Genomic DNA, 15,528 nt, shown 5'->3' on the forward strand with positions numbered 1-15,528 from the left:
CGAGTGAGGATCGAACTCACGACCTTGAGATTATGAGACTCACGCGCTGCCTACTGCGCCATCGAGGCATATAGTGTCGATAATACATACAGTACTATACATACATACATTCATGGAGTGAAGACGGTCATCTAAACCGTGTGAAAGACTTTGTTGGCGCCAATATCAGGTCACAAGATTATTTACAAGACCAGATCTCTAGTTAATCTATATGTTGACTGTTTCTTTTCTTTATCTTACTGGAAGCGTTTGTCAATCAAGTGTCCCACTCCCCAATTTCACCAAGTGTAACTTTTTATCTCTGTTTATTGTATATTTTCAGCCTTCTACCTGCCATGTTATCTTAATAAACCTTTAATTATTATTATTATTATTATTATTATTATTATTATTATTATTACATACATACGACCTCTCGCTATCATGTAACATCATTATGATCATTCCTTACCTGAGATCATCATCTAGGTCAAGGACAAGTGATTTTTCAGCCAAGAACATTATCATTCACTGTATTGGGATCAAGACAAAATAAAAATATAACCACAACCTAAACACAAAAATAAAATAAAAAAATAACCAAATAATAACATCTACCTCCAAGACAGATCAAGATAACAAGATTAACTTCATTAATCTGAGTGAAGAAAATATACATTGAAGGAAAGTGACACAGTGAAGACGCGAAAATGTCCTTCCTCCTCCGTCTGCCACCGTAATGACCAACCAACCCGGGACCCGTCAACACCACTACTAACACCAAGACAAAAAAAAAAGAGTGGGGCAGGGAAGTTACTCGACTGTGGGGGGAAATTAGTGGGAATGGCTTTTGTTTTCTGGTGATGGAGAGGAAAAAATAAATCGGGGGATGTAATTTTGGTGTTGAATTTAAAAATGGATATATTTGTTCTTGGTATAAATTTGTATATTAAGTTATTCTCTTTTGTGTGTGTGTGGGAGGAAATTATGGCAAAAACTATTGTGCTTTTTTTATCGTCATGTAAACAAAGTTAATAAGCAAATTTTTTCTGTATTTTACCGGGTTTTTTATTTTTTCGTTTTTTTTATTATAACACTTCTTTTTTTTTCTTCTTCTTTTCCTTTTCATCCTTCCTCCTCCATGCTCCCCCTCTTCTCCTCCTCCTCTTCTCATCATCCTCTCATTCATCCTCCTTTTCTCCGCCTCCTCTTCTTCCTCCGTAACTCCACGCTCGCTTCTCAACAAACTATCACAATTTTTATTACATCACGACAGTACTTATCCTGCCTGCCTTCTCGCTCCTCTTTGATCTGCCTGGCGTATGTGTCTGGCGTAGTCTCTGCCTGGAGTAGTATGTGGCGGCGCTCCTATGAAGGTCAGAATGAAAATATGAATATACTCTGAGTCCTCAACCATTACTTTCAATATAGGAATCTAAACCAGGTATGAAAACATGTATATATTTTAGATTATACGAATATATATGACTTATTCGACGTAACTGGAACTTGTCATGTTATGTCCGGTATACGAGGAGTACACTGTAAAACCAATGCAACAGTTTAAAAAAATGCAGTGTAGATAAATTCGAATAAAATTGAAACAGAGAGAGAGTGAGAGAGAGAGAGAGAACAGAAGAATTTTATATCCAAGGATGAAGAATAATTTGAAATACTTTATCATTCTCAAATATAACTTGCCGAAATTTCACACACGTAAAAAAAAAAAAATCTGGTGGTGGTGTGCGGGAATAAAAATAACCAGGGGAAACACCATCAAGTAAGTGTCGAAATCCTGGAACAGCAAAGTCTGGAAGAGAAAAACACACATGGAAAAGACGATAAAGATAGAAGCACATAAAGGTGGATAAAAACAAACGTATGAAAGAAAAAGTTTTGAGAAAATTCAGTGTTGTTGCTGACGCAGTGATGAAGGTTAGGTTAGTGTTGATACAGTGAGGCTCCTACAGACGCTCTTAAATCATTGTTGATGGAACGAGTGAACCATATGTCGCCAGGGTGTTTCCCGTAACGCTCTGAGGTGGTGTTGGCGGCTCCTCTCATCCTTGCTACCGCCTCCAACAACCTCTCTCTTACCATTACTTCTCATTCACCATTCCTCGTTTGTTATCCCAGATCCTTCCTCTTTCCTCTGTTCCTCTATCTCATTCCACTCATATATTATTTAATCTCCTCCTCGACCTTCGTTTTCTCGTCTTCCCTTCCTTCTCCTTCCTGTAAACACTATCTCGCTGTACAGTATACACCTCTCGGTATTGACACAAACCGCTACCAACACTTGACTCTCCCAGCAGTTCAAGAAGCTCGGAGAAACAAACGTTGATAAATTATATGAAAAAGAATTTCAATAACGCTCACTCCAAGATTATTCGCTGACTGATGCATCTGAAGGTTTTTGTTACGTGGAGAACAAACTGCATGTGATACCTGCTCACTGCGATGCTGCTATCTTGCTTTGGTATAGTTTGTCTTCAGGAATTGAACCTGACATTTTGATGTGTTACTCGCTGCTTCACAACAGTAAAACCGAATGATGATATTTTTCATAGTTAAGACCAAAGACGGAGAGTTGCCAGGTGTATGTGGCATCATTCAACGTTATATTTTACTCCTTGAACCAACACAAAATAATTACACGTTTGAGTGACAGGTGCAACAATAAATAGGTGTCGAACTGAGTTTTTTTTTCCGTACGTGGGTGTGATTCAAAGATAGATTTCCCCGTCAGTGAGTGAGTGAGTCAGTCAGATGAAAGATATCACAGAAATATATTCCCCCACTTACAAAATGCATCCTAGGAGTATTATCATGACATGAAGAACTGTGTAAAAATAGATAAGTGCTCTTTAGAATACAAAATTCCTTACTTAAATGTATACAATTATTTAATATTTAAAACCAAATAATTCCTAAGTGCTTAAGGTCACATAATCCTCTAGAGCGCCACACCACAGAATAAACACAGCACTGCCATACAGCTTTGATATTTTCCTTTGACAAACTTTCACTAAAACTAAAGGGTTTACCCGTGGCCGGCACCTGACACACTTGTTATATTCTACTGTGTGTGTGTGTGTGTGTGTGTGTGTGTGTGTGTGTGTGTGTGTGTGTGTGTGTGGCAGATGCAATTGGTGGGAGACAGAGAAACAGACTTGTAAAATGTTTTCATTATTAATACACCTGTCTTACTCTGATGACACACAGGTACAGTACACAGACATAAAGAACAGTCAAGAAGTATCTATCTCTAATCCTTTCCAAATATGTTGTGAAGTAGAGAAATTAACTGATGCTTAAAGGACGAGAATTACTTTATAACTTTTTTAGACGACAAACACACATACAAATATTTTAATATATGCATCTGATTCCCAAAGTTAATAATTTAAGTTATATTCAGTTATTTTACTTCTCAATGCATTATATTTTTATTATGAAACTAAAAATATCTAACCTAATGTCGTGTTTACAATCGGCCATTTCGTGTGATCGTGTAACTGCATTCGGAACGTCTGTATTTTTATGTCCACAAACGTTGGAAAACTCACATGACAATATCTATTCCTGAAAACGACACAAACACGAAAACTAAATTCCAACCAAATTAGGTATACGTATTTTCTCTGCGGTAAATGGACTAACAAAAAGAGGAACAAAAAAAACGAGAGAGAGAAAGGGAGGAACGACCAAGGGACCAACAGCCAAGATTAAAACCATTAATCTCCGACTATTTCCTGCAGCAATCAACAGGGGACGTGTTTCTGGGTCTGGCCACCATAACTCACTGAGGTGACCTGCTGACGCCCTCACTGAGCCACTCGCTCCTCGAGTCTCACCTCCTCCAACTTAGATTGCTTTTCTCTTGCGTATTTTTATTTCACCTTTTTTAATATACATATATAATTTTTTAACCGTAATCGTTATTTTACTTTAACCCTTTGAGTCCTGGAGGGTTAAACCATCGTCTTCAAAGGGTTAAACTTGGCATAAATTTTCCCACGACGCACCCCATCCTAATTAAAATAGCCCTCCTGTTAGAGATAGTCCTGGCCGATCGATGAACTGTATTGATTCTTCTTTTATACAGGTAACTTACCAATGGCCTCTCAGGTAATCTCCCCCACCTGTAATGTGTCAGGGAGCGTACAATTGTTTTCTTATTGATCCTCTGTTGTATTTGTTGGCCTGTTTATTTGTGTCTGTGTATGTTTGTGTGTTTATGTTTATGAGTATGTTGATGCTTGTGTTTGTTTATATTATGTTGATGTTTTTGTGTTTGTTTATGAGTGTGTTGACGTTTGTGTGTTTATGTGAACGAGTATGTTGACGTTTCAGGTGAGAAGCTATTTTCTCTGTCAGCTACACCAGAATCATTACAATGCTTCAGGTTATTAACTTCAAAGTATCAGTTTCCTTAGAACAAACTTTAAACACCTCTGCTTGATCCCGGTCACTCAAAGGTCAAGAACGAAACTTCTAAGGTCAGAAGGTCAAATATTTCTCGACCTGTTGTAAAATCTTGCCCTCTTATTCTAATGTTAAAACCTGACTTTGCAACTAAATATTTCTCAACAATGCTGTTAATTTTTATTTCGATCTTTACTAGGATGAAATTACACGTCTGTTGATTTGTTTGAAATGTATTTGTTTTTATTACAGTTGATTGTTTGTTTGTGTGTAAGTCTTCTACCGTTCAATGGTTTAGAGTTATGACCGTCAGATATTCCAGATAGTGTTCTCGGGTCACGACTCAGTTGTATCTTTATCGAGAGCGGTCAAGGTCACACCAAATGTAGCTCAGGTCATGAACATCGAGGTCAGAAAATTATTGAATAGGAACAACGCTCTATTTCCTTCCCTCCTTCACACCTGCAGCTGTTGTTTCGAAATCCACAAACCCCTTTCTTGACGTTTCACTCCCGGAGGCCTTTGTGGGATTAACTAGGATTACATCAGAGGTCAGGGTCATTGGTATCATAGATCATTTGGTCATCTCTTTTTAACCATTTCTAGATTTGTAGAGTCTCACAGATTTATCCTCACAGAGTTGTAAAAGATTACTCTATAGTGTTGATCCAAGGTTCAGGTGTGTGTGTGTTGATCCAAGGTTCAGGTGTGTGTGTGTTGATCCAAGGTTCAGGTGTGTGTGTGTTGATCCAAGGTTCAGGTGTGTGTGTGTTGATCCAAGGTTCAGGTGTGTGTGTGTTGATCCAAGGTTCAGGTGTGTGTGTGTGTTGATCCAAGGTTCAGGTGTGTGTGTGTTGATCCAAGGTTCAGGTGTGTGTGTGTTGATCCAAGGTTCAGGTGTGTGTGTGTTGATCCAAGGTTCAGGTGTGTGTGTGTGTGTTGGATGGCTGGCTGGCTGTGTATGTTATAAAAAGCAAACATCGACTCCGTATATTTTTATTCTGTCTATTTTTCCTCTGTAAAGCAAAGATCAAGGACTATTTGCCATGGATTTCATTTCACTTGGAAGTTCTTAATCTGCTTTGTGCTTTTCCATTTGTCACGTCAGCATTGGCCTCAGTATTGATCGATGTGCATTCCTTCTCTTATACAGCAGACTCACGAAAGACTAAGAAGCAATGATAATTCTCCACAAGCAACCTGAATCGTAAACTTGTTGTGAATTATATTTTTTTTTACCGTCAATGACTCCAAATACACACACAAAATCACAAAAAACGTGAATATATACGAGGTGTAAAATAGATGTTGATTCTGAATATGTACAAAGGTTAAATTCATTTCCTCTATAAAACAAATATCCCACCAACAAGTTGAAACACTCGGACCAGCCCTGGGAGGAGCCAACTTCCCAGCCCCAACGTATATCTCCTCCCCAAATCCTATTAACGAGAGGAAAGAAGAACCGAACTGCTCGTTGCCAAAGTTGCGACATTGGTGGTAAATCCTGACTTAAGTTCCCGAACACTGTCGAACACTACGACTTATGCTTCCCAAAATTACTTCATTGAAAGAGAACAAAAAAGAATTATCGCTATTAAAGTTTTAAAAGTATCATAAACGGAAAATTATATCGTGTTTACCCCTTTTTTTACTGCTGTTTTTTGAAGCCTTAAGAGCATTAATGAATTAAAATAAGTTCTAGACGCTATATATTATACTGCCTGTTCTAACTAAGGTGTGTGATGTAAACAGCTCGTGAACATTACTAATCATTGTATAGGAGGTCCAGGATTAATCTCATCAACTGTATTGCTTTAGGTCGAGTGTAACATTATTTCTGGAGGAACTTTTAACATTAAAAATTTAATTTATACTTCAACTTTTTCTCTAAGACAGGAAACTAACTCGAATCTTTACTATGAGTCTCTAAGTAGCTGTTCATTTTTACTAGTCGTTCGAGTGTGTTGCCAATGAACTCATCTGCAGGAAGAAGTTGTTTATTTTGGTGACTGACCCCGGGGTGATGACACATTCTCACTTGTGCTGAGATGCTCGTATGTGTGTGCTGGTGGTCCTGCCAACTTGACGCCGCTATCAACAAATCTCTGTGTTTTTTTATTCTTTTTCCTCTTCTCGTCGCCTTTGTGGTTCCTAAAAATACAAATGACTTCTATCTGTCATAAAATGTAAAAAAAACAAAAAACATCTTGTATGGAATTTGACGAAAAAGAGAATGTGTTACTTAGGGAATTCTTTCGCGGGAGATGAAGGAGAAATGTAACCTGATTGTCCATTTGTTTTCATTTTCTTTTTTTTTCGGATTAAATAGATGATGAAATATATCCATCTTCTTCAGCGGGTAGTAATCTGTTTAGCTTAGGAAGAAGGGAAAGAAGAGGAGACGGGAGGAAGAAGGGGGGAAAGAGAGAGAGAGATACTGAAGGAGTGGGTAAATGGTTAGGATAGGTTAATGGTTGGTTGTTGGTGTATACTTTGGAGTCGTTCAGGAGCTGTGGCCTTGTGAAAATGTCAATCTATCTCTCTCGATCTAATGTCATGTACGTCAAAAAGTATTTACACACACACACACACACACACACACACACACACACACATACACACACTATATATATATATTTTTCCTCACTATCATACGAAAACAAATTGCAGCAGTCAAGTTCTGAGAGAGGGAGAGACGGACAGATGTAGGCATCAATATTAATACATGCAAAACTAATATATAGTCTCCCACCGACCATGAACACGTGATCAGTGTACGGAAAGTCGCACTGTGAAACACAACACTAATGGAAAAGAGTATAACCCGAAGGTAAATGTAGTAGTAGTAGTGGTGGTGGGCGTTTTGTTATTAATGATTCTATCTTTATCACTTTTGTCTTCCTCTTTCTCAATTCTTCGTTTATTTTATTTGGGTTTCACTTTTCTTCCCTTTGTTTACGTTATATAAATGGATCTTTACTATAGTCTATATATTTTGTTGTATACTTAGTGGCTGTAGGGAGACTTGTCATCCACGGGTGGGTGTCATCCATAGGTGTCTCTGGATGGGTGGAAAGATGTTCCTGTCATCCGTATAGGTGGGAGTTTTATCATCCGGTCTTAAATGAATGGATTATACAATTCACAGTATAATTCAATCAACTCATAATTACAAATTCAATTTAATAAAAGGTTTTAGTCTCTGTAGTCTCTCGCTCTCTCTTTTTTTCTGCCTGATGCTTTGAATAATTTACTCTTGTTACATATTTCACTCGTGTCTATATATATATATATATATATATATATATATATGCAAGTAAATCACTGTAGGTGCGCGTGATCTAGGTATATGCTGATAACACAAGGAAAGAAGAACACGAAGTTCCCAAGCGCTTTCGTGTAATTCACCCTGAAGATGTGAATATATATATATATATATATATATATATATATATATATATATATATATATATATATATATATATATATATATATATATATATATATATATATATATATATATATATATATATATATATATATATATATATATATATATATATATATATATGCTGCTGGGAATATGACATAGTAAATTGCTTTCACTACGTGTTTTAAATGATAAAAGTTGGTGAATGTACTGTATTTTTTGTTCTCTCTCTCTCTCTCTCTCTCTCTCTCTCTCTCTCTCTCTCTCTCTCGCTCTCTCTCTCTCTCTCTCTCTCTCTCTCTCTTATGAACTCTATTTTATATCGATGGCGTTCATTGTCCTCACTTGAACACACACACAGCCGTCTTCACTGGTCAATACACTTTAATGTAACCTGTTTTAAAATGTTATGTTTTGTATATTCATGAAATTATGACATTTCAGGGATGTGTGACCTATTCAGTCCGATGCTGGCCCCCTGAGTACCACCAATTACCCCCGTGAGTACAACAATTTCTCATTTATTAACGCAAATATCTACAAAATATATCAACTGGCATATTTCCAAATTAGAATATCGTAAAAAAATAAATATTGGGGTGAGCTGTTTCCACGTGCGTCTCCAAATGCATCAGCCGGGCATCAGTGTAACAAGACTCCACGATGCATAAATTTTCATGCATAAAAATTCGTGTAATATTTTTCTCTGCGCGTGTTTTGAAATCAACAACTATGAAATTTGCTTAAAATATTTTTTGGGGGGAGGTTCCAGTTTTCACTCGTATGTTATTCAAATAAATATTCTGGGTTTTAGGAAATCGTCCTCCTCGGAAAAATAAACAAATTCAAGAGAGTTAATCATGTCTTGGTGAGGAAAATACCCCGAGGAGTGTGTCAAGGAGGAAGTCTCACAGTCGCGTTAAGAATAAACCCCGCTCAAAAAAAAATATTAACTTTGTCCTTTTTTCAAATTTTCATGCGCACATACACACACAGGCAGACACACATTGGTATAGTCACATATCCATATATACACGCACATGCAAACCACACATACGCACATAGAGACACATTCAGCGACTATTCTGAACCCACGCACGTTCTAACATCCACTCTACCATCTTAGCTCTCAGAACTATTGTATGAGCTGTAGCCATTAGCCAGTGTAGCAAGGGAAAGGAAGAGGAAAGGTGATGGGAAGAGGGAGGGAGGGAGGGGGTGAGGTAGGGAAGGAGGTTGTGGTCACATTGTCCTTACAGCCAGTTGTCTCTCGAGGCACATCTAAGGCCAGGGAAGTAGTCTCCTGTCCGCCATATTCACACTTGTTGCTCAGGTCCAAATGCTGCTCTCGAGGACACAGGCGACTTGTATGTAAGAACCTCGTCGTGTTTTTCCGAGAGCAGGATTGTCGTCTTGCAATTTTCTCTCGCTCGGTCTCGTTCTCCTTAAAGTAGTCGATTTAAGGTGATGGGATTCGTTTGTTTGTATAATTGTGGTCCTTCTAGGGATAGTGGTGGTTCGTGTGGAGATGAGTGGTGGTTCTTCAAGATATAGTGCTGGTTCTTCTGATGTTAGTGGCGCGTGTGGAGGTTACTGGTAGTTCTTCTAAAGGTAGTTAGTGGTTCGTGTGGAGATAGTGGTTCTTTATAAGGATTGTGGCTGTTTGCGTCAATAATACACTACCACACCTTATATCAGAATCGTGACCCCCACAGGAATATAAATTTAAAGTGAAAAGAACTCGGGGTCAAAAATATATAATGAACACTAAAGCATATATATACATTTTTCTTAAAGCATAAGATTTCTAGACCTCCCAAAATATCACCTAAAATATTACATGTAAATTGAACTAAAATCTTGACTGGAGTTACACCTTGAATGATATATAATTATACATCACCAAGTATGATTGACTGTCCATCATGAAGTTGTCAAGAGTAAATTAATTAGGTAGTCGGTCCATTAGTACACTTTAACTACCTTTTAGAAATATAATGTAATTACCACAAGTACTGTATGCATTCACCTTTTAATAATAACTACAACAACAACAATAATAATAATGAAGATTTTGAATTCATCTTGAGTACTGAAACGCTAACACAATAATTAAAACAAAATAATATTGACCAAAATTCAAATTACTCCAAGTGACTAAACCCATTGACAAGCGTAGGTAAGGCTGGCAGTGCCCATCAACCCTGGAAAAAAAATTACAGGTGTTCCAGATACGCAGCTTAATTACTATTGCACCTGCTGCTACCTGGAGTTAATTAGTCGTTAATGTACTTGTATGGTGAGATGGTGAAGTGGTTATATAGTGAGAGTGATGGTGAAGTGGTTATATAGTGAGTGATGGTGAAGTTATATAGTGAGAGTGATGGTGAAGTGGTTATATAGTGAGTGATGGTGAAGTTATATAGTGAGAGTGATGGTGAAGTGGTTATATAGTGAGTGATGGTGAAGTTATATAGTGAGAGTGATGATGAAGTGGTTATATAGTGAGTGATGGTGAAGTTATATAGTGAGAGTGATGGTGAAGTGGTTATATAGTGAGTGATGGTGAAGTTATATAGTGAGAGTGATGGTGAAGTGGTTATATAGTGAGTGATGGTGAAGTTATATAGTGAGAGTAGTGAAGTGGTTATATGGTGGTGATGGTGAAGTTATATAGTGAGAGTGATGATGAAGTGGTATACGATGGAGATGAAAATCCTAAAGACAAAAAATTTCACAGTTAGGACAAAGAAAAACATAAAAGATGAAGATAAAAAATAAATACAATAAAGGTAAAAAAAGAGAGATAATGGAGACAAAAGACAACAAACTAATATTTTTCCTCAACTATATTTCCTTCACATTTTTAGGCTTCAGTGTCTTACTATGATCTCGCGTAGCTATTCGGTCCCAACTCTCTCTCTCACTCTCCAATGTTGTTCCCCTGCATCGTGTTTTTTTAGCTATTGTTTGGAATGTCAATGATGTGTGTCTGTTTCTGTCGTCGTCGTGTGTGTGTGTGTGTGTGTGTGTGTGTGTGTGTGTGTGTGTGTGTGTGTTGTCACCAGACCTCTTTTAAAATATTTGTGAACTGTCATGTAATAGGTGTTTTTTTTTGTTGGTTTATTTCTGTTTTCTTGGTTTTCTTCGTAAAATAAAAATTCTAAAGCAAATTCTGACAAGCTATTATTTTTAAGGCGGGTTATTTTTTTATGCTGTTGTTGATTTTCTTTTATTTTTCGCCCGAAGTGACTAATTTAATTGTTAGTCCTCTTTATTTTAATTCCTTTTCCTTCACACACCTCCACCACCTGTCACGGATCAAGGACTCAGGACTTCTCAGGGGTTTTATATTATCTCAAGTGACGTTACTACTGCTCCTCTCACCACTAACACACAAACAGGGTCCACTGTATAGTACACACCACGACTAATCAGTGATATTCTTCTTGTAACTACAGATCAAAGTCCTGATTTACGATTATCTACACACACACACACACACACACACACACACACACACACACACGAACTGATCGCTATAAGAACAGCCCAGTCCCAACCATTGTAAAAATTATCAATAACTTGTTATAAACCAGTGTATTCACTCCCAGTAAACACTACTCCTTGCACTGTCACTATGTTGAAATGAACTGTAGTTTGAGCTTTTCCCCATCTAGTTATTATATGTCTTATTTGTGTCACTTATGTTACTTGTATATTATTTGTAATTCGTAACCCATTCCCCAAATATGTAACTGTATATTTTCAGCCTTCTGGCTGCCAAGCTCTTTCAATAAACCGTTAATTATTATTATTATTATTACATACACTGGTAACGAGCACATAACACTCTTGGCAGGAAGTCTATCTCTGAATGGGTTTCAATACCACACATTCGTCATCCTTGTGAGCTGCCTAAGTCGTGCATTGTGAGCGCTCCATCACGTCCTGTCACGCTGGTGATCCCCTTGTGCGTCGCCGCGCCAGCTGCCACCATCACTCACGCCCCCCGCCCTTTCTCGCCTCGCCCTCTACATACCGCGCTAACGTCACTATCTCCTCACGCCCTCGTCCACCCCCCATCCGTCTTTCTCTAGGCAAGTTCATACAAAACCTCTCACAACGTTCTATTGTCTTATGGGTCACAATGGCTGCGATCTCTCTGTTCCCAGCTACACGGGATGATGGGACGCTTGTCTATAGAGCTCGTCTCTCTCGTACTGTACATGGCCCAGCGTGGGTGTAGGACCGTCTCTCTGGCAGTAACAAGCCTCTACTGTGTTATGTGCCGACCTTAGCGGAGGTCTTCTGGCTTGTTGATACACGGTTCATATATTCATCAAGCCTCCACCTGCTGCAGCTGTCTGTCTGTCTGTTCTGTCACTCGCTGTGTTTATCGGCCATTGGGGAGCCGTTCACCACAAGGCTGCAGGATCGTGAATGTGACTGTCATACACTGGACCAGTACCACCAACATGACAACCCCCTCCCCCCCCCCTCCTTCAACCCCACAATACTGTTCCCAATCGAATTTTTCCAATAGCTGATGAAAGAAAAAATCGACAAAGACATTTAATATATCAATAATATAATACTTTTCCACGTGAGTAAATTATGAATCTTCATCTCTAAAGATTGTCAAATAATTTATAAAGTTTTTGTCGTGTTAATCGTATATCATCAGTCACCACTGGTTATTGTCTAAAAACAATTCTTTACTTATTGAGATCCAGCCATTAAGGTGTGAGTAAACGATATACTGTACAGGTATTACTGTATGAGCATAAACAACTTTCTGCATCCCTCACTTTTACACTTTACTGTTTAATTTTCTCATTGTCATCATTTTTATAATACAGCCTTAAGCTGAACCCTGACTCATTAATTGTGTGATATATTCATAATGTGACTTCTCGTATCATGTTACCGTTACGATACATGAATAAATTAAACTCCCCGGTGAGAACTTGCCAGGCACTCAGGTGGTTATACAGGGAGAGAGAGAGAGAGCAGGAGGCATTGAGTAATTTAATTTACGCATTATCGTATATCATCTGCATTAATTTTCCCAGATGATCCCCAGCATTAGTATGTAGTGTAGCGCACCTGAGACCCACAACTACCAGGTGAGACGCCCTACCTGGAACACAAACTATAAAGACTAATAACTGTTAATGTCACACTTATATTTGTCGTCATTTATTGAAGAATTCTGAAAGTCGAACAGGAATTTCTGACCATTACGTGAAGGATAGTGTTTGTGTGTGTGTGTGTGTGTTGGTGCATCTCATTTCCGCCATGGCGCTGATAGCAGGCGTGGGCATATGTATCTCGTTCGACTGTAATAAGTGACTCACAATATCAGTAATGTGTTACATAAACGTGTATGATATTTCTCCAGGGTAGAAATGTTTTCTTAACTATTGATAAAAAAGAATCATTTGGAGACGAAGAACGTATCAATCATCTTGATAATGAATGTAATTTACTTCTCCAATGAAAGTTTAAGTAATTCCCTTTAAATGTACTGTATATTAAGTGACATGTACCAAATCAAAGTCACACAGAAAAACGTAACAATACTACGAAGGATTAATACACATATATATTTTACCCCTGCAGTTCCTTTCCTGCCTTTATAAAGATATTTCACTGAGTTATGTCACCCAATAGTTCTCAGCAGCCATAGTAACCACTTAATTTACCGACTCCTTTATCCCATTGAAAATTTCCCCTTACAAGTCACAGTAAACGCACGAAATCCCTTAACCTAGCTGCTCGGGGCTGTGTATCTAAGAGAGGGAGAGTGAAATGGGTGCAGCAGCAGGCGACGTTTAGAGTGAGAGTTAGGGAAAAAAAGATGAAATGGATCGGTGGAAAGTGAAGCCAGGAAGTGAAGAGTGAATCGGAGGTACAGGAAGCAGGGTGGAGGATTGGGTGGTGGGTGGGATGCAGGGTGGGGTGATGCAGGGTGGGTGGGATGCAGGGTGGGGTGATGGTCTAGGGTGGAGTGGTGGAAGTGAGTGGGATAGTGATGCACGTGCGGGGAGAGGAAAATGGAAAAGTTTGTTAGTCCTGTGTCCGGGATAGAACATGTGTTAAAAAAGAAATATGTATATATATATCGTTTTCTGCACATGGAGAATTATAATCGTTTATACTTATAGTTTAGTTTTTTTTTTTTTAGATAAGAACTGAGTTGTATAACCGTAAAAAGCTCGTTAGGGGCAGTGTGGATACAGTATACTGAAGTCGGTGCCTTCGATACACAAGGATGCAATGTGACCGACTCTGTATTCCTTCACCTTCACATCTCCAACTGTAAATTTAGGTACCGGTTCACAGCTGGATGGACCATGGGTGTCCCGGGCGATCCAACTGGCCATTTATGATATAATGTAACCAACGAAGATGTTTGAAGTCTCTTACCTTTCATTTGATAAACTCTGTCGAAATATTAGTAAATGAAAGAGATTATTTGGCAATTCCATTTCAGAGTAATGTATTGAGTGTGTTGTTTTTCTCGAGTTTCTTTCCTTTATATGAGGAACAGTCAACTTTTAGTGGTTCACGGAAGGATCTCCATTGAAGGTCTCACACACACCACATTTATAAAAAAGTAATTCGAGCAAAAAAAAAAAGTCCCTAATTTAACATTTTTTTTATTAGAAAAAAGAGACGTTTATTGTAATTTCGACCGCGAGGCCACCAGAGCGAACTAGTCGTTAGCTAACACAACCACACTGTTCTCTACTACTCCTGTGTCTGTTGTTGTATTTGTTTTGTTTTTGTAGTCATCTGCTGTATGGACAAGGATGGTAGAGCGCGCGCGCGTGTGTGTGTGTGGGTGTCACATGTTATTGAGAGCACACAAATACTAATTTTTAACCAGAAGCGTCGAAATATTTACTAATCGTAGACCGTCGACCGTACAGCCTTATATATATACAGTATATATATATATATATATATATATATATATATATATATATATATATATATATATATATATATATATATATATATATATATATATATAATTTCAGTATAACATCTTCACTCAGTACAACACTTTAAATGGCTTATCGGGGAAGGTTTTAAATTACTGAAATAAGTATTGCTCTCTCATTGTTCTCTGGGATGACTGACTGATTGATTAGCTGACTGACTAACTGACTGATTAATTGATTGATTGACTAGCTGACTGACTGATTGATTGATTGATTGACTAGCTGACTGACTAACTGACTGATTGATTGATTGACTAGCTGACTGACTGATTGATTGATTGATTGACTAGCTGACTGACTAACTGACTGATTGATTGATTGACTAGCTGACTGACTGATTGATTGATTGATTGACTAGCTGACTGACTAACTGACTGATTGATTGATTGACTAGCTGACTGACTGATTGATTGATTGACTAGCTGACTAACTGACTGATTGATTGATTGACTAGCTGACTGACTGACTGATTGATTGATTGACTAGCTGACTGACTGATTGATTGATTGATTGACTAGCTGACTGACTAACTGACTGACTGATTGATTGATTGACTAGCTGACTGACTAACTGACTGACTGACTGACTAACTGACTGACTAACTGACTGACTGACTGACTGACTGACTGACTGACTGATTGACAGACTGACTGACTAACTGACTGACTGATTGAC

At 38.1% G+C, this 15,528-nt stretch overlaps 1 non-coding gene across 1 annotated transcript in view; it reads right to left on the reverse strand.

Moving 5' to 3' along the window:
- Trnam-cau overlaps positions 1–68 on the reverse strand; it is a 73-nt gene extending 5 nt beyond the window's left edge. The window contains exon 1 of the tRNA in view: positions 1–68. This exon is cut by the window's left edge and continues 5 nt beyond it. This is a non-coding gene — a tRNA (tRNA-Met).
- Between the last annotated feature and the right edge of the window lie 15,460 nt (positions 69–15,528).

This window comes from Homarus americanus, unplaced genomic scaffold (assembly GCF_018991925.1).
Source record: "Homarus americanus isolate GMGI-L3 unplaced genomic scaffold, GMGI_Hamer_2.0 scaffold6392, whole genome shotgun sequence".
NCBI classification, from domain to species: Eukaryota; Metazoa; Arthropoda; class Malacostraca; order Decapoda; family Nephropidae; genus Homarus; species Homarus americanus.